Consider the following 25919-nt stretch of genomic DNA (forward strand, 5'->3'; position numbering starts at 1 on the left):
AGTCAGTGTGTGTGCCTCGCATAGAGTGCGAGATAGTTAGTATCGAGTTGGTGGTGTCTCCTCTAGCGAGTCAATCGAGTTGGCAGCCAGGCAGCGAGGGCCGAGTGGGTCGTCGAGTGAATCGCGAGCTGTAGCGTGGAGAGTCTCGAGAGTACGTGGAGTTCCGAGAACTACCGAACAGAGTCGGGAGCTGTACTCCGGTGCTTTGCAGTGAAGCTGTCTCCACCGTTATTGCCTGAAAGTGTGAAGGCTGTGTCGCTGATTGTTCCAGCGTTTTTATAGTAGATCTTCGACGACTGTAAAAGTGTTTTGGAGCTGTCCTAATTAATACTGGTAAATAAAGTGTGTTTCGATACTTCACCAAAGTATTGTTATTATTCACTCCAAATCCTCACGAACACCGTACGAACGTGAAGGAAGAAAAAACGCAACAACTGGGTCAGAAGTGAGATTTGCGAGTGAATGCCAGTGACCCACCTGCAGAGGAAAGCCATGGCGGAAGAAACGAAGACTTTGATGGACTTCTTAGCCGAGATGAGAGTTGAAATGAAAGCCCGACTGGCCTAGATAAAAAGGCGGATGTGATGAGATAATAGCTGGATATAAAGAGATAACAGCCGAGATGAAAGCCGGACTGAAAGAAATGAAAGCCGGGCCGAAAGAGATGAAAGCCGGACGAGACGAGATGAATGTCGACCGAGAAAAGGTGCGAGAGCAACTCCAACAAATTTGAAATTGGAACTTGCAGAAGAGACTGGAGCCATGTAAGAAGATGCGGAAATGTCGGAAGTGGAAGAATCAAAGGAAGAAGAAATGAAGGGAGTAACTAACAAACTGCCTGAGAAAGATCAAGAAATGATGGATGAAGCATCTAACGGGATTAACGAAGAAGAACGAAACCATGAAGAAATAAAAGACGGGAAAGAAGCTCTTGATTCTCAAGTGCCTGAAGTGGAAGTGAAAGAAAGTGAAAATGCGACTGTTAAGTTCTTCGAAACTGATAGTGAAGTTATGAAGTCTCAGGCAGCAAGTGTTTAACCATCTGAAAGTGCATGTGATGCAGAGATGGGAGATGCTGAAGTTCAGCTTAAGCAGTGCGCTCCAGTATTGCAAGAAAATTCACCCACTTTGCAAACTGGGTGTGTGCCTCATACTGCAGGTTTCGCAGACAAGGACTTGATTCTAAACCTGGATACTTCTGCTTGTAAAGGATCGGATTCTATTCATAACCCTGGTGCAAGCATCGGAACTGACTTTCAGTAAATAGAGGTAAATAAGCATGTACCAACTGCTAAAACTACTGAGAAGAATTGTACACACGATGCGAATAATCTACAGAGTGATGAACAAACTATTTCAGATCTCCCTGTGGATGAAAAGTCTGAAAGGACTATATCTTCAGACTGTGATATGCAAAACATAAATAAGAACTGCAGTAGAAAAGTGTTTGACCCGGCTATAACTTAATGAATAGACTGAAATTCATTCTGAACTTTGATTTGTATAATTTAAAATTGTGATGTGTTTAATTTGTGTATGTAACTTGTACATAGTGTAAATATTTGTTTCTTTAGTTATGTTATCTGTATGTTTTAAAGCGATTTGATTTATCGAATTTGGCTTCTGACCAAGGGTTGTACTGCCCGAGACGTGCAGTCCTTGGGAGGGGTTACGATATGTACAGGCGCGGTAAGATGGCTTCCACACAAAGCAGTTTTAGGAGTGCTATAGAATGGCAAGGGAAGGCAGAGTTGCCACATTTGGCAAGAAACCGCCCGCTTGGGGACATTTGGCGATATGCCGTGGACGGATGGAAAACCTTCTGGAACGAATTCTTATCGGTTTAGCCCAGAATGTTCTCGAACACAAGCCGAAAGCTATATAAACCCTGCTGGTCCGCAGTCAGTGTGAGTGCCTCGCAAATAGTGCAAGAGTGTGTGCCTCGTCTAATGAGCTGATAGTCAGTCATTGAGTGTGTGCCTCATCTAATGAGCTGATAGTCAGTCATTGACTGTGTGCCTCGTCTAGAGTGCGAGATAGTTAATATCGAGTTCGTGTCTCCTCTAGTCGATCGGGTGCGGAATCGATCGAGTAGACAGCCAGGCAACGAGTGCCGAGTGGGTCGTCGAGTGCATCGCGAGTTGTAGCGTGGAGAGTCTCGAGAGTACGTGGAGTTCCGAGAACGACCGAGCAGAGTCGGGAGCTGTACTCCGGTGCTTTGCAGTGAAGCTGTCTCCACCGTTATTGCCTGACAGTGTGAAGGCTATGTCGCTGATTGTTCCAGCGTGTTTATAGCAGATCTTCGACAACTGTAAAAGTGTTTTGGAGCTGCCCTGATTAATACTGGTAAATAAAGTGTGTTTTGATACTTCATCAAGTGTCGTCGTAATTCGCTACAAATCCTCACGAAGCCCGTACGAACCTGAAGGAAGAAAATAACGTAACAACTGGTATCAGAAAAGAGAAACGCAAAAATACCTCAAATTTCGCAAATACGCAAAATACGCTCAAAGTTCATGAATCTTATCTAATAACGCATAAATATCTGTTCGTATGAGTACTGCGAATAGCGTATAAAATGTAAGATCGTTTAATTTGTTTATTTGATGGTTGAATTATCGCAGTCCGCTCCTAAAGGAAATTGAAAGTTATTCATCTATGATTTATCGTTGTAGAATGTGTCTAAGTTTTTCTGTTTCTACTTTTTGCATGACCCCCCCCTCAGGATGTTCTCCCTCAAAATTGAGGTGAAAAGCTTAACGGCTAGGTTCAGCAATACCTCGGTTACCCTTGGTACTACGGAGGTGCTGGCCTAGCTTCTACCTGTACTTAGTTAAATCATCTAAACGAGCCATCACTTGATCCGCTGGCTCATAGATTTGAGCAGTTCTGACAGTCTCTACGAATTGCTTACTGGCCTGCCTTTAATTTCATGGCGTACACGAGAGCGCTTTTTTTAAATCCTTGACCTCCACCATTCGTAGAACTTTTCGTATTTCAGGATCCCACATGCCTTCAATGAAGTACTGTAGGGACATGATTTCTCTTGTTTCTGTCGGGATTCTAAAACGGCGAGATGAGACAGCCTTTCAACATACGTGGAAAATTCCTGGAGTATTTCTGTGGGCTTCTGTTGACGGGATTTTAATTGAAGTCTGCTGTAGTCTATTAAACATTTCTCCCCAAACCGCAGCTCCAACGCGCCGGACAGAGCTCCGAAATCTAGCCTTTTGTTTTCAGGAAAAGTCTGAACGATATCCACTGCGTCTGTTCTCAGAGAAGCGGCGATCCCATCCATTCGCTTTCGCCACTATAGGAAATTGTGTCTTATATACTTGCCAAGAGGTCTTCCCTTCATAAGTGGATAATTTCAGAGAGGGACGAGTCTTCCATAGTCTCAAATTTGGTTTCTATTCTGCAGGTAATTTCTTTTTTTATATCCTCTTGACCTGCTTCAATCTTTGCATGAATGGCTTCCATCTTCTCTTTAACGGATTCTTCCATGTTTTCTTGAACGACCTTCATATCTTTTTTTAACAGATTCTTCCATCTTAACTTGAACGGCTTCCATCACTTTAAAAGATTCTTAGCCGGCTTTCATCTCTCCTATAACGGAGTCTTGGCCATCTTTCACCTCTTCCTTAAATGCAGCAAAGACTGCTACCAGCTGTCCTAACTGCTCCTCCATCGCTTTTGTTACTGGCATTCAACCTTACTCCTGACACCAAAAAGTGTTGTGTGCTTACGGGTTCGTAATAGATTGAATGCACAAGTTCGATAATAGGTTAATAAAATTTATTCTGATCAAAAGAAATATATTAGAACTCTGCGGTATTTTCCTCAGAGATATCCGTACAAGTGTTAAAAATATCACGCAATATAATCAGTAGTTATACTTCACACTACTGAAAACTTTGTAATACAACGCAATGCGCACCATATCTAAAGAGAAAGCTAATCTGATATCGCAGCTCACGTGGAAATAAACTATTCGTAATAACAGTAACTAAGCAACTAACTAAAACGCTCTCTCTCTCTGGCCTTTTATAGATTTCAACTGGTCGCGAGATATTTCTAGTAATTTCTCTTCTCGAGATTTCTAGAAAGCAGTAAGAGGACGGAATTTCTGTTACAGGTAACTTAGTGGTCAATTACATTTATTCAATTTCAATACAATTCTTGACACAAATTACCGAGATAACCATTTACTCAATGTTAAGAGCACGCGATCCTGTATTTTTACTTTTCCGGCATAGCTGTGTCTTAAAATTTGTCACACGCTGCATTGCACGGGGAAATACAACGATTTTAATTATAATTCTACTAAAATTATCTAACTAAATACAAAATTCATAACAATATATATTTATATATCCTTGGTTGGGCCGACTGCAACGAAAAAGGGAGGTGCACAACTATATCTTATAGTAATCTCATGTACAATAAATCCCCATTCTACGGTTACTCGTTTTTGAGTCATGCGAGATGCAAACGTACGTACGTACAGATGTCACGAAAAAAAAATGTGTTTTGCTGTGACGCCGAAACATTGTTCCAATAGATTCAAGAGCTCTCAAAATGGATATTTTCTTTGAAATTTTATACCCGAAATATTTTGCGATTACAATCTTTTCTTTACTTCGTATAAGGAAGTAATAAGATTGCTCTCAATATTATATCTAGTGGAATAAAGCTTTAGTGCTATGAATCAGATTTTGACAAAACAAAGAAATTGCCTACAAATTACAGAACGTGGTGATTTGAGACTTCGACTGAAAAGTCTTAACCTTTGTGTTATTCAGTTCCTGTATTCCATTGAATAACTGTCATTTATTGCTACTAATGCAATATTAATTTCTGGTGATATTAGTGTGAGTACTATGTATACGTAATGCATATGTAAATTTTATTACAAAGAAACTGAGTTAATGTTTTACTCTTTATTATATTATTAATTTTTTGAAGAAATAATAGTTATTAAATACATTGATCATTCATTTTATCTGAGTAAAATTTAAATATATTTACATGCAATCATATAATGTTCATTAAATTGGATAGGTATGTGCAACAAAAATGCCAAAGAGGCTTAGAAAAAAAAAAGTAGTTCAGAATAGAAGGCAATACCCCAAGATAGTTTCAGAAACAGTATGCTGTAATTGTAGCCTGTGCGATAATCATCCTTATCCTATAAGATGCCATACAAATGCGTGCGAAAATACAGCAGTTAAGACATCAATAAAGTGTGCAGACTCTCAAAACCCCGTATTTCTTACCTTTACTTCAGAAATCTCTTAGTATTAAGCGAATTATAAGCACATCTTCGCCTTGCGTATACCGTACTATTTTTTCCTTATCTGTGTGCGCATTATATGCTAATCACAAATCGTTCTATATTAAGCTGAACACACTCAAAGTCTTTAATATAAAAGTTTAACTTCATTTCCGAAATAGGAATCTAAATTTCTTTGGGCTGCCGCTAAAGGCAATAATGACCCTTTCAATCGACGACCCATAGTCGTTTTCGTATTATACAGGAGCCAACTTCTGTAGTTTCAAAATAGTCTTATACTCTTCCTATTTACAGGCTAGGTTAGGTTATTTGAATACAGCAAATCATACGAGGATTATCTGCCTAAGGTAAAACGGGCTTCAGTGAAGGACTTTCTATCTAAAATTTTTTGGAACCACGAAAACTAATCATACACTCGACCGGTTCCTCTGCGATCGAAGTCACAGCTGGACCTCCTATAGATAAAATTCACAAGCCAACATTCAAAGTTAATTTTATCCACATAGGTCCTACTATCATGCTACCAAGTTATCTAGATTCATTCTAAAGGAGATGCACAAATACTTGAACTTTGAGCACAAATACTAGGACTTTGAGCATATAGTATAACAATTTTAAATATAAGTTCTTACCATGGGAAAGAAAGTACCCCGTCTGTTAGTAGCTAAAAAAAGAGTCTGTTTAATCTTAGCTCTTAAAATGTAACGCTTATGATTTATTTAACAAAAAGGAAACAATGTAAGTAAAATTTTAGATACCATATGTGTAAGATCAGAATTTCTCCCACTCCCTCCTATTTACTAACAGTTACAAACGGCAGACGATCTCACACAGAAATGGCAACTGCAGCGGAGGATGAATACACTCCAATTCCGAGACTTTTAATCTTCAAAAGATAGAGTGAAGAAAAAAATCAAAACACCCAGAGACATGGCAACATCTGGGAGCATTTTCCGAAGAATGCGTTAGACTCAGGAAGGGCGGGTCTGCTCAACTCGAATTTTTTTTCTCTTTCTTTCACGAAACGATAGCAACGCTAAGGAATCTGGGAGGAGTTATCCTTTCGTAGGACAGTTTGGCGACGACGGATGACATATCGAAAAGAAAATAATAATCAAAAATTGTACTATATATTTTCTATGGAAAAATGAAAAGAGCCATTTACCTTCTTTTTCTTAGGCGACTTTTTCTAATCTTAGCTTCTTTTGTGCTTTATTTGCTATCTGTAATTAAGCACAAATAAAGGCATCTGAATGGCACGTAGATATTTTAAAGGAATCAAAATCTAAAGCTCAGCTTATTTTCAGAGCATATATTTGTATTTATTTATTCTTTTTCCGAGAGCAGTAATTTTTTTATATGAATAAAAAATAAAGTTGTTGCTATTGCATAACAGAAGTCCATTTTATTACAATAAAATTATACTCTTGTATATCTGGTTCTTCTCGTCTCGTCCTCCCTCCCCAAAATAGAGAAATTAAAGAAATAAACTAAGTTAAAGAACGCACACCAAATAAGTGTGATTCATAATATTAGGGAAACCAAGCCCAAATTCCCATTGCCATCAACCATCGGCAATTCCGAACTTTAAAAACATATACACGTGGCAGATTGGAACCGATATTTGTTTGTGGCTGCAATGTTTTGATGGAAAGCATAACTTCTATTGCTTTGTCTTTCTTATTGAAACTACACATCATGCATAACAGTTTAAATGCAATTTTTTTATTATTTCTTCATCGTTTGTTGAAAATAAAACATCAGAATCCTTTGTTTATGCGTACGAAAAAGAGAGAAATTACCTTGTGAATGTGTAGGCAGCTTACAGTACATGTTACTATATATCATCTTGATAGTGTCATACGATGCGTAATTTATCAACTAGATTTTGCCTTACGAACGTATGCCGCTTCAATAACGTGTTATGTGAAGCATTTCTTGATGTCACGTGACACTGTAGTGCATATTACTTGCAGGCTACTACTGTGTAAGAAAAATGGGTAACTAATAAAAATTTAGTAAAGACTTGCATTACAAATTTTTGTTAATGAAATAAATAATAAGTAAAGTAAGCAAATAAATAACATGTAAGTTCGTTGAACTGGTACATAGTGTCCGTTTTACTTCTGCGGTTGTATTTACAACATCTATTTAATTTATGTTTAATATATTTTAAAGATCACTGATAGATGTGTTTATTAAAAATACCGTACTTAAAGTAGGAAATCACTGATGTAATAAAATAGATATCCACTTTTTCATGCAAATCTTTTTAATAAATTCCAGATGGTAGAACATCTATTAAATTCATGGGATTTTCATTTTCTCATATTAAAATACTTTCAGAATACTTAGATTCAGAAAATATTAAAAAATATTATTTTTTCACTTCAGTTGAAATTATGAAAGAGAGCACGCACACGCGGTTCAGATCTCTGTATTTACTTGTAAGAAAGGGAAAAAAGAAAACAGAAAGTTTTCAGTTTGATGGGACGGTTCTAAGCCTTTAGGGAAAATATTATAAAAAGGATTATACTTCCCGTTGTGAGAGATTAATATCATTTAAACAAAAATACATTAAACCTGATGATTGATGAATAGCTGAACAACTCTAAAGAAATATTTTAGCCTAAATCAAAACTGATAAGATGCACATTAATTCTATAGGATGTTTTGCTAATAACGGATTGTTTCTTAAAGCCGCATGTACTTATTTATGTTGCATAATACAGGGAAGATTTAATTCTTATGCAGAATGCACGCTTCAAGAGAAATATAATTGTAATACAATGCCGAAACATCTGCATTAATATACAGCATATATCATGTTTGCTACGCTACATTGCCTGTTAAACTCGTTATGTTTCCTTATAAACTTTTCAGTGTTTACTTTCTTTGCAAAAGCAAGGCGCGCTGGAAGTGAACGATGTTCCAGTTCGATAATAAAAGTATTTCGTTATTTTCTATCTCTTCCCAATAATAGAAACCTTATTTCCCTGATTGATAAGTTGTTGCCACGCTGAATTTTTTTTTTTTTTTTTTTTTTTTTTTTTTTTTTTTTGTCGGATGTAAACAAACTCTGTTCTAGTCCCGTTAGTTAAAATATAGATTTAAAAAAGGGAGTAAATTGAATGAGAACTAAAAATAAACATACTTTTTGTTATTAGTCTGCACGTGCATAGATTTTCCTGTGCGTTGATCAATAAAAGTAAGTAAATAATAATTATAAGTTTTCAAACTTTTCAAATGTAGTTAACTTATTTGTTGTTTCAGAAATATTAATTATGTTTGTTAGATTAAAATTAGAAGTGCTTTCATAAGTAAAGGAGAAACATAATTACGACACGAAAATATAGCTAAACCTCTTACGATAGCCACCTCTGAAAGTGCGCAGTACTTCTAAGAATGCAATTACATAAAGATACTGAACATCATCAATAGTCTGTACGGCAATCACCTTCACAAGAGCCCAAAATCATACGGCACCGTGATTGATCGTCTTAGGGCCTGGCCTATTTGATTATGGCAAAGCAATCTAGGGATATTTGCCTAAGAGGGAATGCCATCATGGAAGACTTTTTAAGGGAAAACTGACTCATATACAAGTTATACGTGGGAGAAACCACGAAAACGCCCATGCAGCCAGCCTTTTTGCCGGGATTCAAATCACGTACCGCACAACTGCTCTTCAGCGGTTGCTTGCCTTAGGAATGCTACCCTTATTTTATCATAATCCCTGTCTCTCCATCTCTTCAGCAATGAAGTACCTTAAACTTGTCGATAACTGAATAGTTTAAAAAAAAACGCTTGATTCTGATACATAATGAAAAACCTGTATCTCTAAACAATCAATAGTAGAAACTCTGTTCTAGTCCCGTTGGAAAATACAGATTTAAAAAAACAAGGAATAAAATGAATGAGAACTAAAAGAAAAACTTACTTTTGGTTATTAGTCTGTACGTATATCTGCATAGATTTTCCTGTGTGATGATCAATAAAAGTAAGTAAATAATAATAATAAGTTTTCAAACCCTTCAAATGTAGTTAACTTATTTGTTGTTTAACATCTCATCAGAAAAAAAAAATTCAGGTAAAGGAATATGAGGGTCTAATCCATAAATGAAATTAGCTCGCATATTTATTTTAGACTAATAATTAGTATGCTTTCAGACTTACGATTAGCGGCGTTTAAGGTAAAATGAGTATGTTAAAAAAGGTTGGCTCAAGCTAAGTAAGAACTTCGTTGGCGAATGTCTAGATATCATTTACTGAATTTGAGGAAGAAATTTCGATGTGCAAGATTTCTTCGTTTTCTGTCTTTGACTCAGATTGAATAAACACGCGAAATCATTTTAAATGCGCAATCATTCTCTGAAACCTAGGAAGTAACAGAAAGGTATTTATAAATAATTTGTACTTGATAATATTATTTCTGAAGCAATTTCTTTTCCATTTTGAAATTTCGTATAATAAGTTCAGAAATTCTCTGTTTACGAGTTTTCTTAGATAAGAAACATTTCAGCAACAAAATGTTTTTAATAATTTTTAACAAGTTTGCAGTGATATTTATGAAAACCGCTTTAAAAGTTTGGTACTGTGAATTAGAAAAGAATAAAACCATAGTTATAACACTTATTAAAGTCAAACCAACTATTGAAATAGAGCAGCGGTTTTCAACCTTTTGATTAACACGTACCACCTAACCAAAAATTGTAAATTTATAGTACCACCACTACATTTTTACAATAATTATTTTTCAGCTCCTGTATAGAAATATTTTTTAAAAAAGTGTTTTGCCATTTGCACAACTTTTTGGCTATTTGTTCAAATATGCACACATAAAAAAATATCAGTTTAAAAATAGGTTACCATTTTAATTATTAAAATTTAAGTTATAATACCTTAACTCTAAAATTTGCTGCGAAATCTAGGCCTGTTTAAGAGAGATCAATTTGTTTATGTAAGGTCTTATTTCACTTAGTTTAACCGTAAATTAGGATCTACTTTTAATTTTATTCTGTATTTATTTTTCAAATATAATATGGAAGAAAATTCTTGTTCACGCAAATAGGTCGTGCAAAAAGGCAATAAAAATTTAATAACTTTATTTCAAATGCTTTTAAATTCTTTTTTCTGTTCAACCAAAAGTCAACAAGCGTGTTATTTTTGAAATCTTCATATAGAGTTTGATCAAGGAAATATTTATCAATTGTTCTTTTTCTTCACGAGAGTTTTGAATTTAATAGTTAAAAATACTTTGTTTCTTTGCATACCACCTATTTTTATCTTACGTACCACCAGAGATACGCGTACCACAGGTTGAGAAATAATACTGTACAATCGAATATGAACAGCCGAAAACATTGGCATTTCTAATACTTAACTTCAGAGACAGCATTAACAACGTAATTTAATAAATGTAATAACAGTTTTAAAGGAAGCCAAAAAATATATTTAATCCTTTTCTGGAATGTACAAAGGAGCATGAGAAGTGTGTAATTAATAGTTCCTTTATAGCAGCTGTACTTGGTTTCATTAACTCCAAGATAAGCAGATACGCTTAAAAATCTCAAAATAACTATTAAAACAATAACATGCCTAAGACTTTTAGGAAACGCCTACTGACTTAGCGAATTTGAGTATTACCAGATGCAAGAGGTATTTTACCCGAATGAAATTGGTGCTTTCTTTGAGAGTGCTGCCAAACAGAATGTAAGTCTCAAAAGATAAAGTAGGTCTGGCACAAATCTTCTTTCTCTTTCTCTCTCTCTCTCTACTTTAAGACAGAATTAATTTTGCTTGAAAGATAAAGCAGCTATCGATTAATTATAAGATCATATTCTTCTCGCTTGATCACAGAATGTCACCGGAGAGAGAAAGTGCTGGAATTCAAATAGAGAAATTATGGATATAAGAAAAAAATCCCAGATTTGTATGTAAATAGATAATTTGTTAGATTGACAAGTTGCGAAATGTCCTGCCAAGGAAAATTTAATTTCTCATTCTTGGCTTTGCAGCAATTAGATGTCCGGTCCTTAAAATAATCATCATTCGTTTTAAATTGCATCTGCTCAGTTTTCAAATTTCGTTGAGCGGTTATTTGTTCCTAGTCAAAATACTATGTTGTTTTTCCCCTTGAAAAGAATATTAGAGCATACAAAAAGATGGTAATTAACGTAAAGATTCTTTGATGGAATCTTCTGCGATCTGAGAAAATGACATTATTGTGCTTTCACAAGAAAGAAATGTGTTTTTAAGCAAAAGAGTTACGAATATCAATTTTTAGCTGCTATGATGACCTAACGATCTTCATCTATATCTGTTTGTATTTTTCATTTGAGAATGATGGATTAATTTCATTGTCCATCCTCTCTTCTGGGATATAACACACTTAGAATATTCAATCACTTTAATGCTATTTCCCTGTCTTTCAGTGGCATTTCGCTTATTCAGTCGTATAAGATATAATATAGTCTAATAACTGCTATTGGGAATTACTCTTTTTCCTAGTTATATTATAAGGTATTTCTCCCGCCTTCTTAGCATGCCTTTGTAGAGTAGTGGTCAGCACGTTCGACGCGAATTCGAGAGGTCCGTGGTTCGAATCCCGGTGAGGGCATTGCTCAGTTTTCAAGTCTCCTGGTTTCAAAATAACCTAATGCCTCTACAATATTAGTTGAGTAATTACTCGAAAAATGAATTTTATATCCTGATTTAATCAGTAAATTTTAAATATTCTCTTATTTTTGTGTTTTTCTAAATTTTTATTTAAATATTTGACGACTTTTCTAGTCCTTAAAGCCTTTTAATTTATGAGTAAATAAGTCTATAATCCGATATCAAAAGACTTAAATTACAGTAAGTTACAGATAATTTCTTTGAGGGGAAAGGAAAGAATTACATTATCAAGTTAGAAAATATCAAAGGAATTGAGATGAATTTTTTTTATATATTAACCTATAAACAAACGACAGAAATTCTGCATTAGGACTTTAATGCAGTGACAATGTTTCGTTTCAAAGCCAATAATAGTTTCGATTTCGTTCTAACTAGGTACCCACAAATGTATAAATTTAGCTTAAATTTAGCATTCAGAGCATTTAATCTGATAAAACTAGAATAGAACCACCCAATTTTCAGTACCTGGAAGAAGAAGCTTCATGCAGCTGCATAACGCCCTCTTTGATGGTCAATGCCGGATGTTCGAGAGCGGCAGCGGATGCGCGTGCCCATGCCCAGTGTCCAGAATTACTGATGCCTTAACGTGAAACGAAAGTCGTTATCTTTTACTGCAAAAGACTTTTTTTAAGGAAATCACCCTAAGAAACAGCGATTTAAACGGTAACTCTACCTCCTCAGGAAATAGATATGAAGCACAGGGCATTTTAAGGTCAGACTTTAAATGGCGTTTAATCAAAAGAGCATCATTGTCAGACTTGTGTATAAGAACAATTGTCACAAAAATAAAGATATAATACAGCACATAATTTTCAGAACAGTTTAAATATATTTAACACCAGTAAAATCACTTCAAATTTAAATTTTTCCTGTTTTAATTAAATGCGCTTTCTGTAGAATTGCGCGTAATTAACGTTAAAATTTAAATAATTAATGATATTTTTTCTTCTAACAATATTTATTTTTCCCGATATTATTATTTATTTTTGCCTTATAAAATTTTTTATTCTAACACTGATTACAATTTATGGAAATATGTTTATATTTTAAACGTAACATCTGGTAAATGGCGGCAATTCGTAGGGTTCATAATTTGTTTGTTACATCTTCCCTGCAAGTAGCCTTACAGAAAAACATTGCAAACATTAGATCTAACAACTGCGATGACCAATTAAAATGCAAAAATTGTGGTATTATGCAACTGCCAAAAATTTCAGTTACGAGAACTAATTTTTTTATCGTTTAAAATGTTGAATCAATTAGTAGCTTATTGGAGCACGTTTTTTTGAACATTAAACAAACTGGAGTATGCCCGTTGCATGAAAATAATAAAGTATTGATTTTCAAAGTAAATTGTTTGTTCTTTACTTGGTGCTGAACCTTTAGATCATAAAATCTCAAAATGTTGTCTACACAGTCCTGAAAAGAAAAGAAAAAAATTACAAAAACAAGAAAAAAGCTATTTCTAGCTAAGCCATAATAATAATTATGCTCCACTCTATAGATTATAGATTACTTTCAATGCTTTGCTCTGCGCGAAGACATATAAATGCTCATTCTAAAATTCACAAGGAAAATTGATAATGTAAATGTTATAACTTGATTTTTTACTTAAGTATCAGGTTTCTAAAACACTTTTTCTCGTATCTAAAGATTGGCATATTTTGCTGATTTATCATTTTGGCATATTTAAGAATATATAATTCCCGGTATTCATTAAAAATTTCAGATGTCGACATCACATGACTTCCTTGTACAGCCTATTTTTTCCTTCATTTCATTTAAATTAATTTCCGTGAATTTCATTAGAGATATATTTCTCATAGTGTTAATTCAGTTCTCGTTTTTTTTTTCACTATTTTTGCACGCGGCAGTGCAAAAATACATAACGTACATTACAAATTACATGCATTCTGTCCGTACGTACAGATGTCACGCAAAAACATCCTTCAAATATATTCATGAGCGGTCAAAATTGATATGTTCTTTGAAATATGATACTCGAAATTTTTCGTGATTGTATTATTTCCTTACTTCGCACAAAGAAGTAAAAAGTGATGGTTAGTAATCTTAGATTTTTGTAATCTTTTATTTTGTTATCGATTAAGAAGTAACCTATCCTCTTTTCTTGCTTGAAGTTCTCAGGAACTCCTTCTACAATAATAAGAATACCATGTAATAATATAGTGTTGGGAAGTAAGAATACCAAATAAGAATATAGGGTTGTTAGTTCTTTTGAAATTCAGACTTTCTCACAGTTCTTTTTATCATGTATTCATTAATTACACTCATCAAACAGTTATAAAAATGTGCAAATTAATTTTAACATTTCCAAGCCCCAAAATTCGCTGAAATCTGCATCCCATTAAACTCAACTTTTACATAATCTTTTCTGTTCAATGAAAAATGTAACTTTAGTGACCAAATGCCAACAATCTAAGAATTTTGAAAATCAAAATTCGTAAATCAGCTAACTAAAGTGACTTTCGCAGATTTAGCACAGCTACGTTCTAAAAATGATACGCAATATAGTTGCTTTATATGCAAATAGAACCGTGAACAAATATCACTATAACTAGAAACAAAATCCTTTCCTTTACGTTTGCAGCAGTTGCGCGGCTAAGATAAATGCTGCTGACAAATGCTAGCGCATAACTTTGCAAAATTCAGGTCTAGGTCATTGCGTAAACTATGAAAGAAAAACGTATTTCTAAATGAATTCCTAACACACTCTTCCCTCTTTCCCTCATACTATTATTTTCGTCCGAAAAGTGTGATATCAAATGAAAAGTCTATTTTAATATGCTTTCTTTCAATAACTGCATCAGTTTTTGTAAAATTCTAGAATGCACAGACAAAATTTTTTAAACATACTAAGAAAAAAACTGCAAGTCATCTCTAAGTGGTTGCCAAAGTCCTGCAGTGTGCAGTTACAATTTAAATTTTTTGGAGCAATCTCTTGAAAATTGAAGGTAGCTAAGACTGAGAAACTGAAGATAGCTCAGACTGCGCTCTATGTTTCCATGAATTATCTCCATTAAATTAACAATGACTTACAGAACAAATTTAGTTTAAAAAAATCTGAAAGGATTTATATTTTAACAGTCGTTCTCAAAAGCTCGCTCAAAAGTTTAATAATGTGGTTTATCAATAAAGATGGCCTATGTGGAAGAGCGAAACAAGTTATAGGATACTAGATGAATATACAGTTAGTGAAAAGTAAAAAAATAATATTCTTAGGAACTACATCTATTGCTTTTAAATAGCTTGTTAATCAATAATAGATAGATTGAACTTGAAATATCTTACGGCAACAGGCTGTAATGAAAAGTAAATCAACACAAAATTCATGTTTTGAGACTACTAGCCTTTTTAGGTTAATATATATATATATATATATATTAGTTGTTTATCCGTTTCTATAAACTCACAGTGACGGTGCAAAAAGAGAAAATCTCCTACAACGATCAAATTGTTGAGACTGAAAACAGTCTCTCTAATCATTGCTAGCAAATTAACAAATATAATTCTTGCTGGAATAACTGAAATTTGCGTGACTTTCTGAATGCGGTGACAGAAAACGGGAATAGAAATGTGCGAATTAGAGATGTGCTAGTCGTTCCCGAAATGATTCAATGAACCTATTCACTTTCTGAGAGAGCGAATGAATTCAGTATTCGATAAAATGGATCAGCTATTATTAATTACCCTAAAAAAAGCGGTAATTCTTTTAGAATCATCCACCGAGTGCGTACGAAGCTCGATTCTACTTTTAGGGAAGAACAAAAAAATGCTTATTCTTCTGTGTTAAAAGAAGGAATTTTATTTTTATCTTTCCGAACAAGCTAAGAAAGTTTCCGTTGTAAATTTGAGGCCTCACTTTATAAATTTGCTATTGCACGATTTATTTTAAGTATGTATAGGTATGCACACATACTGAAACCTAAGTTTTCTGAATTTCGTATTATATTTAAATATTGCTATCGAATTATGAAAATAACAAAGCATCGATAATTAAATTCTACAAAATCTTTTAAAATTATTTACAAAGAGATTGTTTGAAAGGAAATAGAGAGACTTTACCGCGTTGATCGGCTTATTGCAATGGATTGGCTGTTAATTAATTATTTGCTCAGTTTCGAATATTTAAATCTAGATTTCAAAATTTAAATGTCGGCAAATAGTCAGCATTTTCCACTAAAAGGGCACGTGTCTTCAAATGCGGTAAACATGCAGATGCGTTAAGCATAATTAATTTTCGAAATCTTTTGCGCATTTCTAATAAACAGACTCTATTGAAAAAGAATGCCGGTAGCATGTTATTCACAATCTTGAAAACCTATACTGAAATTTTATCATGTTTTAGTAAATTTCTAACGTTCTCCATTTGAACTACGGTAGACATCGAAAACTATTTCGCCAACACTCTCCCTGAGCATTAAGCACGTTTGGTAGCCGATTCATTTTTATGAAGCAGCATGAAAGCTTTTTTTTTTTTTTTTTTTTTTTTTATCTCACGTACAGTTGACAGTTGAGAGCAGAATCTGGACACCCGTGCAGCTTACTTAGACTATTCGGGTCTAATCCAGGTTCCGCAACTATCCGGGGCAACACCTCATGGGCCCTATAAGGGCATACATTGATCCTGTATACATGCTTACATAGTTCATAATATATGCTTATAGTTACATAGCTCATAATATATGCTTACATAGTTACATAGTTCATAGTACATGCTTATATACAAATAGTTCATAATACATAGCTCTTTCATAATACGTGCTTACATAGTTCATAATACATAGCTCTTTCATAATACGTGCTTACATAGTTCATAATATATTGAGCCAGTTACATAATACATACATAGTTCATAATAATTTTCATTGGTGATAATACATACGTGTTTCATAATATATACAGTGGGCCATAATACATACATGTTTCATAATATATACAGTAAAAAAAGAGAGAGAGATTGACAGGGAACTATTCCACACTTCACAAATCTGTTCCCAATTCCTCCAGTTTCTGAATTATCTTGCATATTTTGATGCGAAATGCTGGCTGTGTGATCAGATAAGGCTTATGAGAAATTGCCTGTTCCGGAAGCTGCACATGCCACTGTCAAGTAATGGTCTGGTTTACCAATGCCTCCACAGACACAACTTTTGGTATTTGCAATTCCTCGCTCATAGTAATAGGAGGAAGATCAACTTACGAAACATTAATGGTGATCCCAATAATATGTCAAGCAATTACAGTATTCCTATACCACACGTGTCTAGAGGGCAGGGCACGGGAATCTGACGATATTGAGATTGAAATCAAACTGAGATTTTTTAGTTTACATAATAGTAGATACATTACAACTGTAGATATGCATTTACAACAGTAGATGTAGTACGTTTACACATGTATAATAACAGTAGAATATACTGTTATTATTATACATTTATAATAACAGTAACATTTACAAATTTATAATAACAGTGTTTCTTTTCCCTTCTTTCCCCCCCCCTCTAGTACAGGATTCCCACTCGAAAGAGACTCCGGGAAAAGTGTGATAAAAGTTTTATAACAACAGGAAATCAAATTTTTACACGACATAACTTTATATTTGAGAAATGAAAGTATATTACAAGAGGTGCTGGAAGTGATCTCCCTGTGCCTGTATATACAGTTCAATACGGCGCTGCATTTTCGTATATGTTGCTGCCAGAGTATACGTGGTATAGTGATGAAGCGTGGTTCCACTTGTCAGGATAAGAAAACTAACAAAACACACATTTATGGAGTAGTGACACAGTCACCCAAATCAGACGAATCCCTTAATTCACAGAAGACGGTTATGTTCTGTGCATTATCACAGCGCAGCTTCATCGAGACAATTGTTTGATACTACTGTCACCAGTGAAGTGTGCCAAACACTGTTTCATGAATTTGTGAACCAGTTGGATGATGAGTAGCTAACACTTGGTTAGTACCGGCAAAATGGGGCAACATGCCACACGTTTCTACCTAGTACAGACTGCGGTAGAATCATTTTTCTAAACTTGATCCCTTTTGATGTTTTTCTATGGGGTCGCATTAACGGCAATGCATACAATCCCAAACCACGCACCATTGACGAGTTACGCCAGAACATCTGCCGTGAGATTCAGGCGGTGACGCCAATACTGTGGCAGCAACATACACGAGCATGCAGTGCCGTGTACCGGTGACGGTAGATCACTTCTAACCCCTCTTGTTATTCACTTTCATTTCTCAAACATAAATGTACATCAGTGTAAAACTTGATTTCATTTCCCCTTCTTATAAGATTTTTATTACACTTTTCTCTTTCGAGTGGGATATTCTGTAGCATACCCTGTCAATAGTGCAGATCTTGACTGATTATGATTATTGCCTGAAAGATACGGCAATGTCGCAAACTGTCTGAGAAACCATAATTGCACATCCACAAATGTTTCTTGTCGAATGATTTCTAAAAATAGGACGTTCCACGACCAGCTCGTTCTGCAGAATCTTCAGTATGCGCCCACTTTCTGTGGGTTATCTGAAGTCTTGGATGTATACTGCGCAAAAAAAAAAAAAAGGGATACAGTTCTATATTTCATATTCTACCGGGCCGATTGACGAAATTCAAACTGCGTTTTTCATGTCTTCAAAGCTCGACTTAGGATATATATTATATTTATATATAGCATTAATCTAACATAGGTATTTTGACACAAAGGTAGAACATTTTCTGAAATGACATGCCAATTTTTTTTTCCATATTTCGATTCTACAACTCAAATTATGCCTAAACGTTAAATTTTGTCAAATTTGGTGCCAAATTTACGGAGAAATTAAAATATTTATCTTGGCGCATTTTTGTTCGTGCAAAACTGCTCGTGCGATTTTTACAAAACTTGGCAGTTTGGCATAATTTGAGTCGTAGAATCAAAATGTGGAAAAAAACTTGGCATGTCATTTCAGAAAAAGTCCGTTGAACGGGAGTGTGTTTATTTCCCTTGAAAGGTCAACTAATTTCCGATCAATAGCTATAATTACTTGTTTTTTTTTTTTTAAATTTCTTTTTCAAAGTTTGAAATTTTGTTATTCAAGATTTAAATTCAAGTCCTCTTAGAAAGTTTTTTTTTTTTTTCATGATTTACATTCAAGCTCCTTTAAAACACAAATTTCGGCATTAAACTTCCTACATATGAGTTCCCTCTTTTTGATACATTCTACTAAATTTATATTAGCAGATAATATAATCAATATTTCTTTAGTAAATGAATTATTATTATCTTACTTTGCAGCTATTGCGCAAGTATAAGAAAAACTTGTTTTCGAATTCAATGAATTTTAGATCAGTCAGTATTTAATATGCTAAATACAGCTATTAGCACTATTTATCTTTTTTAATTAATTTTATTTTATTACCCCCCCCCATATTATCTCCGCTTCTTATTTTTAAGTTTAAAAGTTTTTCTACAAAAACTTTACTGTACTGAATGTTAGCAGCCTCCTTACTTTTAACTCTTTTCAAAATCTCTATCTCTCAAATTGAATTCATTAAATGTAATGCCACTAGATGACAAACATGCAAATTTAACGCCATGCCTACTACAGGCAACACCAAACAACAGTTTCTATGAAAAACATTTAACTGTATTTACATGATTATCTGCAGCACCTGAAATATTAAATATATAGGACAAACTATAAACGATCTTAACTTTCGAATCAATAATCGTAGAGCTCACATTAAGAAATTCAACTTTTCAAAAACCTAATACTTTTCAAAAACTTTGAGAGTGTTTTGGTCGTATAAAAAGTAAAAAAAAAAAAAAAAAGGTAAATAACTTAAATAGCAAAACTAAAACCTCTACTTTTCATTTTAAGAAGTAAGTGTGGGTCAAAGGTAGTAAACAGAGCTTTTCCCATCGTTTAATGAAAGGGTAGACGATTACATCAAACTCAGCAATTAGACCACCCTGAGAGTTGGCGCACTCGCTAAAGTACTTGATTTTTGATTATTATTTCCATACACACACGTGGTGCGGTAGGTTTTCATTGTTTTTTATGCTTGCTTACTGGACGTTGTACTGCGTTTCTGGAATTGCAAACCATACTTCATGCTTAAGGTTAATACCCCTATTAGTGAAGAAAATGTCTTCAGCTTCCCCCCCCTTTTTTTTTAAGATTCTAAACTCCTATTTAATTTTATCAATTTATATTTTACGAAATTCTCGACTATGTGTTATTATTTTAGGTTGGCAGTAAAATCTTCCCAGATAAATATCATGAGAATATATTCTTACCAACTGACAATGTATAAAATCAACATAATCTTCAATATCATAAAAGTGAGTTTCTCATCAGAATGACTAAGTAAATCATCTTAAAAGTCTGTACTTCTTAGTGATTTGTCATTACAGTCAAACTTCTATTTAACGAACACTCTATTTTACAAATTCCTATGTTTAACGAAGTTTCTTATGAGAATCTGCCGGAGATGTGAATTTCCTTACATAAAAAAACTTTAAATAGGGAAATACATACTCTATTTAATGAAGTTTTTGGATAAATTGTTTTTCGAGATTTTTTTTTCGAATGTTAGTTGTATATTGAATGATAGAAATGTCAAAACGAACTTCCCTATTTTTCACTTAAAGACAAAATGCTGATTCTCACCGAAGTGGACAAGTGTTAAAAATAAAGCCATTGTTTTATAAATTCGATATTTTACAAATAGTTTATCGACAATCCTGAAATATCGGGACAAAATATCGTCAAGTTTTGATTCCGCTAATTCAAATGCTAAACGTAAGGTTATGAAGGCGTTGATGAACCAAAGTTAAAATGTTAAATGCTGGAAAAAGCTACTTTTTTTTTAAACTTTTTATGAACTCCACCCTTAGGCACTATATGGAAAAAGAGGGATACTCAGTGGAGGCCTCTTTAAGAGAAACTGGCTCGTATCCATGTTACGCAAGGAGAAAACCACGAAAATGCCCATGCAGCCATCCCGTTCGCCAGAACTCGAGCCTCGGATCGAACTACCAGTGTTCAGCGGCTTTTACCGTTCGGCCCGCTGATGTGCCAAGCTAAGGAGTTTGCCAAAGCGTTTGACAAAGTAAATTTCTTGCGAGCCGTGGGTGGATGGAGAAATTCACAAAAAGACATGGAGTATTACAAATATTACATGTGGCGAAAGCAAGGATGTTAATGAAGATAACTGTGTTATATGCAAAAATCTATTATTAAAAGAAATTATGGAAATGTACAAGCCAAAAGATATCTTCAACGCCAAAAAACTTGGCATATTTTGTCAATGCCACGCAGAATGTTAATATTAAAAATATCTTTAGATGCAAGCAAAGTTTCTGTACTGCTATGTACGAATATGGAAGGAAATGAAAAATTTAAAACTTTACTTATGGGAAAGCGTAAAATCCAAGATGTTCTTAAAGGTATTAAGTCACAGGAAATCCATTATGATTTCGACAAGAACCCATGAAACGGGGAAAACGACAGATCTTTCACTATTTGGGAAAAAAGGCTTATTGTTAATGCCCGTTTAGCAGGAGTCTCGATTTCGAAGACAGCAAATCTCACTGGGTTTTCAAAAGCAGCCATATCAAAGGTTTTCAAAAGTTGGATTCAAAACCCACAGTCCTCGTGAAGAAGTAACTGCGGTTCGAGCACAGTGAGAGATCAAAGTTCAAATTGTTCAAAGGGAGTGATCGGCGGCGTCTCCGACGAATTGTACGACAGAACAGGGACTCTACTGTGCTTGATTTGACACAGATCGTCAACCAAGGCTCTTCCCAACAGATTTCAGTTCTAACCATACGCAGACAATTGCAGAAGATAGAAATCGTCGGGTGCCTGTGAGAAAAAACCACTCATTTCTGCCCAACATGCAAGAATTCGTTTGCATTGGTTTCGGAAAAAAAGACACTGGACATCTGAGAATTGGAAATGGTAATGTGTTCGGCTGAATCAAGCTACACCTTATTTTGCATTGATGGAAGACGTCGAATTTGGCCAGAACACGATGAAATCATAAATCCATCTTGCCTTACTCACATTTTTGTGGGAATATCATGATATGGGGCATGTTCTGCTGGCATGGACGTGGTGCCCTGGTGTTCCTCGAGGATAAACAAACACCTATGAGATACCTAGATATACTGGCAGATCAAGTGCACCCCTGGGCAATATTGCATTTTTACCCTGATGGCGACCGGATACTTGATGGACGATAATGCAACTATGCCATCGTTCCAGATGTGTTTATAATTGGTTCGATGAACATCAGTCTGATTTCCAACACCTTTCCTGGCCACCACATAGCCCGCATCTTAACCCCATAGAAAATGTCTGGGATATGGGGAGAAGACACATCCAACAGCATTCTTCTTTTCCATCTAATTTACAAGATCTAAAAAGTTGAATAGCCAATTCATGGTATTCTCTGGACGTAAATGCACTCCAGAAGCATGCCCACTCGATGCCCAAACGAATCGGAGCAGTTATCCGTGCAAAAGGTGATTCAATAAAGTATTGATCTTGGGTTTCTAATTTATTGGCCAGTGTGTGTAGTACTGCTATATTTTTGTAGTAAGCATATTTCTTGAAATATTAACATTTGTATCATTAGTGTAATTAGTAAGAGACTGTGTATTGCAACAGGTTATGTACGTCATAAACATTGGCTTAGTTTAATTAACTTCCTAAAACACACTGTCCATCCCTTTATCAAAAAGTTATTTAAAAAACTGAAATCGCATGTAATATGTTAATAATTTACAAATAAAAAAATGCATAATATTTTAATGTGTTATTTGTATCATGAAAATATGTGGATTTACGTAGTGTATTGTTTTTAAAATAACAAAGCAATACCAAATTTTTAACCCTTCCTTGAAGTTATTTATTTTAGAAAAGTAAATAACTTGTTATGTATTTGAATCATATCCTGAAAAAAAAAAAAAAAAAAAGAATTTTAAGAAGCAGTAATACTTCTTTGACAAACTTTATATAAGTCTAAAATCATGCATAGTTGTTTTACAAGCCAATATTATTAAACTTAGAAAATGTAATATTTCATCTCTAGTTGTTATTCTATTTTAAAATAACTGATAATAAATAAATATTAAAATCAATTAATAGAAAAATCGGATATTTTCTCAAGTCTAACAAGCAGTAACATGAATAATAAGCATCCAAATTACTAATTTTATTAAAAAAGAAAGTCATATTCCCAACAAGAGGGATTTCAGTTATGTATTCCATAGTATTCGCATGAGTAACTGAAAAAGGAAATCTCACGAAAATAAAAAATTTTATTACGATCTTTGCCGCCGAACTCATTTACAGTTACAGTTTTATTTTTATTATTTTTATCTTAGAGTCGTTTCATTAGATCAAAAATTTTTAACACAACCTAATTATCGCTTAAGCTTCAGATTTTCAAGAGTCCGCAATTATTTTGAAATTTCCTTCAATCCCTTCTTTTCGTTATAATAAGACAAAAATTGAGCACTCATGGCCTTTGAAATAGCACTATGAATAGCCAATTCATGTCTGGCTGCCCTATTCTGGCTTGATCGGGTCCAGAATATGAAAGTATAACATAGTTCTCCTCTGCACGTTTTTGTTTGATAATATCCATACCAGTTCAAGCACGTTCCATCAATAAAGAATTCATTTGTATCGTGTAAAGTCATTAGGTTTATTTCGATGCAAAAAACACTGAACAATTAGCCATGTGCCCTTTAGCCGAACAGTTAGCCATGCCGAGTTTCGGACCTCTCTATTGCTAGCCTAGCGTGCTTCCAATTATAACTCGAAGGCCCGTGGTAAGGAAGAAGAAAATGCCTTATATTTTCTTATGTTTTTAAAAATATATTTATGTCTTATATTTTTAAAAAGCAACTGAGGAGGAAACCTTGTTACCAAATCCGAGTTATCATCCACCAAATTTGTGTTCGGGCACCTCTTGTACATTAGTTAGGTTTGCTTCGGAGCAAGAAACATGAAAAATCAACGTTTTCTTATCAGGATTGGAATTCTGGACCTCTCGATTAGCAACCTGGTGTACTTCCAGTTACACCTCGAAGAGCGCGCCGTAAGGACAAAAAAAATGCTTTAAATTGCACATTCCAAAATCTGCCTTTAGAAAATCGATAAGTAATTATCATGTAACTTCATTCTGAATTTTTTCAGTTTTTATTTCTTTATAAAAATATAAAAGAAATCAAAAGTGTCTTAAACATCTCTTTATAAATAAATAAATAAGCAAATATGGAAAAAAACAGTAACGGTAATTTCTACGACAATAGTAATTCCTATAATTACTATTGTCGTTGTTATTTACTTGAAATACTTGTTTTAAAAATCAATTCCACTCAAAGTGATCACTGAAATAAATTATTTGTTACATCAAATGATTTTTTGTAATAACTAATTTTTACAATTAATTATTACAATTAATAATTCTACAATTAATTATTACATAAATAATAAATAAATGAATAATTTGAGTAAATTTTCATACTATAAACGTTTAAATTCATATTTATTCAAATAAAACTGCGAGATGCTATGTAGGTATTAGAAAAGAATCTCGCACAAAGGAAGAACGAACAAAACAAGAGTGCACAAAGGAAGAGCTTATGGTTTCTCATAAACTCAGTAAACAGTTACAGGATAACGATGCTGCGAAAGTTTTATATAATATGATAGCTTCCTAATTACCAGCTGGATAGGCTTCAGATGACACTGCCAAGATAATATATAAAATGTTAAACTGTTATGCTTTATCGCAAGTAACTATTGTTTCTGAAGAAAATGACGTTATCTTTAGGTCAGTAGTCGTCAAACTTTTATCGACTGAAGGAACACATCAAGCTGCACCCTTATTTTATTGTTATTGTTGTTTACCCTTAATATTTGCAAAAAAATACATGTTAAAAATGTATTGGAAATATATAAATACTGCATATACACTGCTACCTCAGTTACGTCATTTAATCAGTTCCAAATCTTTGGACGAACATTTCCAGTAAGGAATGAAGGGGATATAATTAATACGTTCTTATAAAAAAAAAATCCTATTATTATTCTAGTACTAAGCATTGTAATAACACGAATACAGTAGGTGAAATATATACTGTACATAAGTGAAGACCTACCTGCACGTGATATTATTCTTAAGGATTTTTCTGCTATCCAAATCAAAAACGGGCTCTAATGTCTCTGATATTTAGTAATCAATTCCTCTCCCCCCTTAGTAACGTTAGCCGAATTAATAGCGTCTCTGTTTTTCACAGTCGTAGACATCATTGTACTCTGCATACGGCATGTAATAGCTGAGTCCTGGAGACGGATGTCATTATCATACTTTTCAACAATCTTTTTTTTTTTTCACCTCCATAGTGATCTTAATAATTTTTTGTTTGATTAATTCTTCTCATTAACTTTTCTAAAAACATTTTAAGCGAAAAAACACAAAATCACTTAAAATCAGTTGTAGCTTGGGTTGTTTACTGACTACTTGCAGCAGGCGTTCTGATACTCGTGGGCAGTCACAACGTTGTCTCAAAAAAGATAAATAAGAATAGTGCGCGCAGTTATGACTCTTCAAACTCAAGTTGTATTCCAAACAATATCAAATAAAAATTTTCCCGTCTGAACAGGACACATATCAAGCTGGGCGTCTTTCAAAGCAGACGTATACGAGGTATCATTGTACTTTGTGAGAAACGAAAAGAAAATCTTTATATTCAATAACATTGCTGTTTGTAATCAAATAATAATAGAACTCTTAAAAATATTTCATTATTTTAACTTTTAACTTTATAATTGACGTGATTCGATTCAGAAATTTTTTCGAATTTTTATTTTAACTTACGGAACTCCTAGCGAAGTTTCATGGAGCCCCGAG

The 25919-nt window shown here is 34.1% G+C and overlaps 1 long non-coding RNA gene across 1 annotated transcript in view; it reads right to left on the reverse strand.

The window, feature by feature from the left end:
• Nucleotides 1-25532, reverse strand: part of LOC146996816 (uncharacterized) — a 143409-nt gene extending 117877 nt beyond the window's left edge. The window contains exon 1 of the long non-coding RNA XR_015041695.1: nt 25168-25532. This is a non-coding gene — a long non-coding RNA (uncharacterized LOC146996816). The remainder of the gene's footprint in view (nt 1-25167) is intronic.
• Nucleotides 25533-25919: the final 387 nt, after the last annotated feature.

This window comes from Stegodyphus dumicola, chromosome 6 (genome assembly GCF_044657685.1).
Source record: "Stegodyphus dumicola isolate Sdum_Otavi_A_Nest chromosome 6, ASM4465768v1".
In the NCBI taxonomy this organism is placed as follows: Eukaryota; Metazoa; Arthropoda; class Arachnida; order Araneae; family Eresidae; genus Stegodyphus; species Stegodyphus dumicola.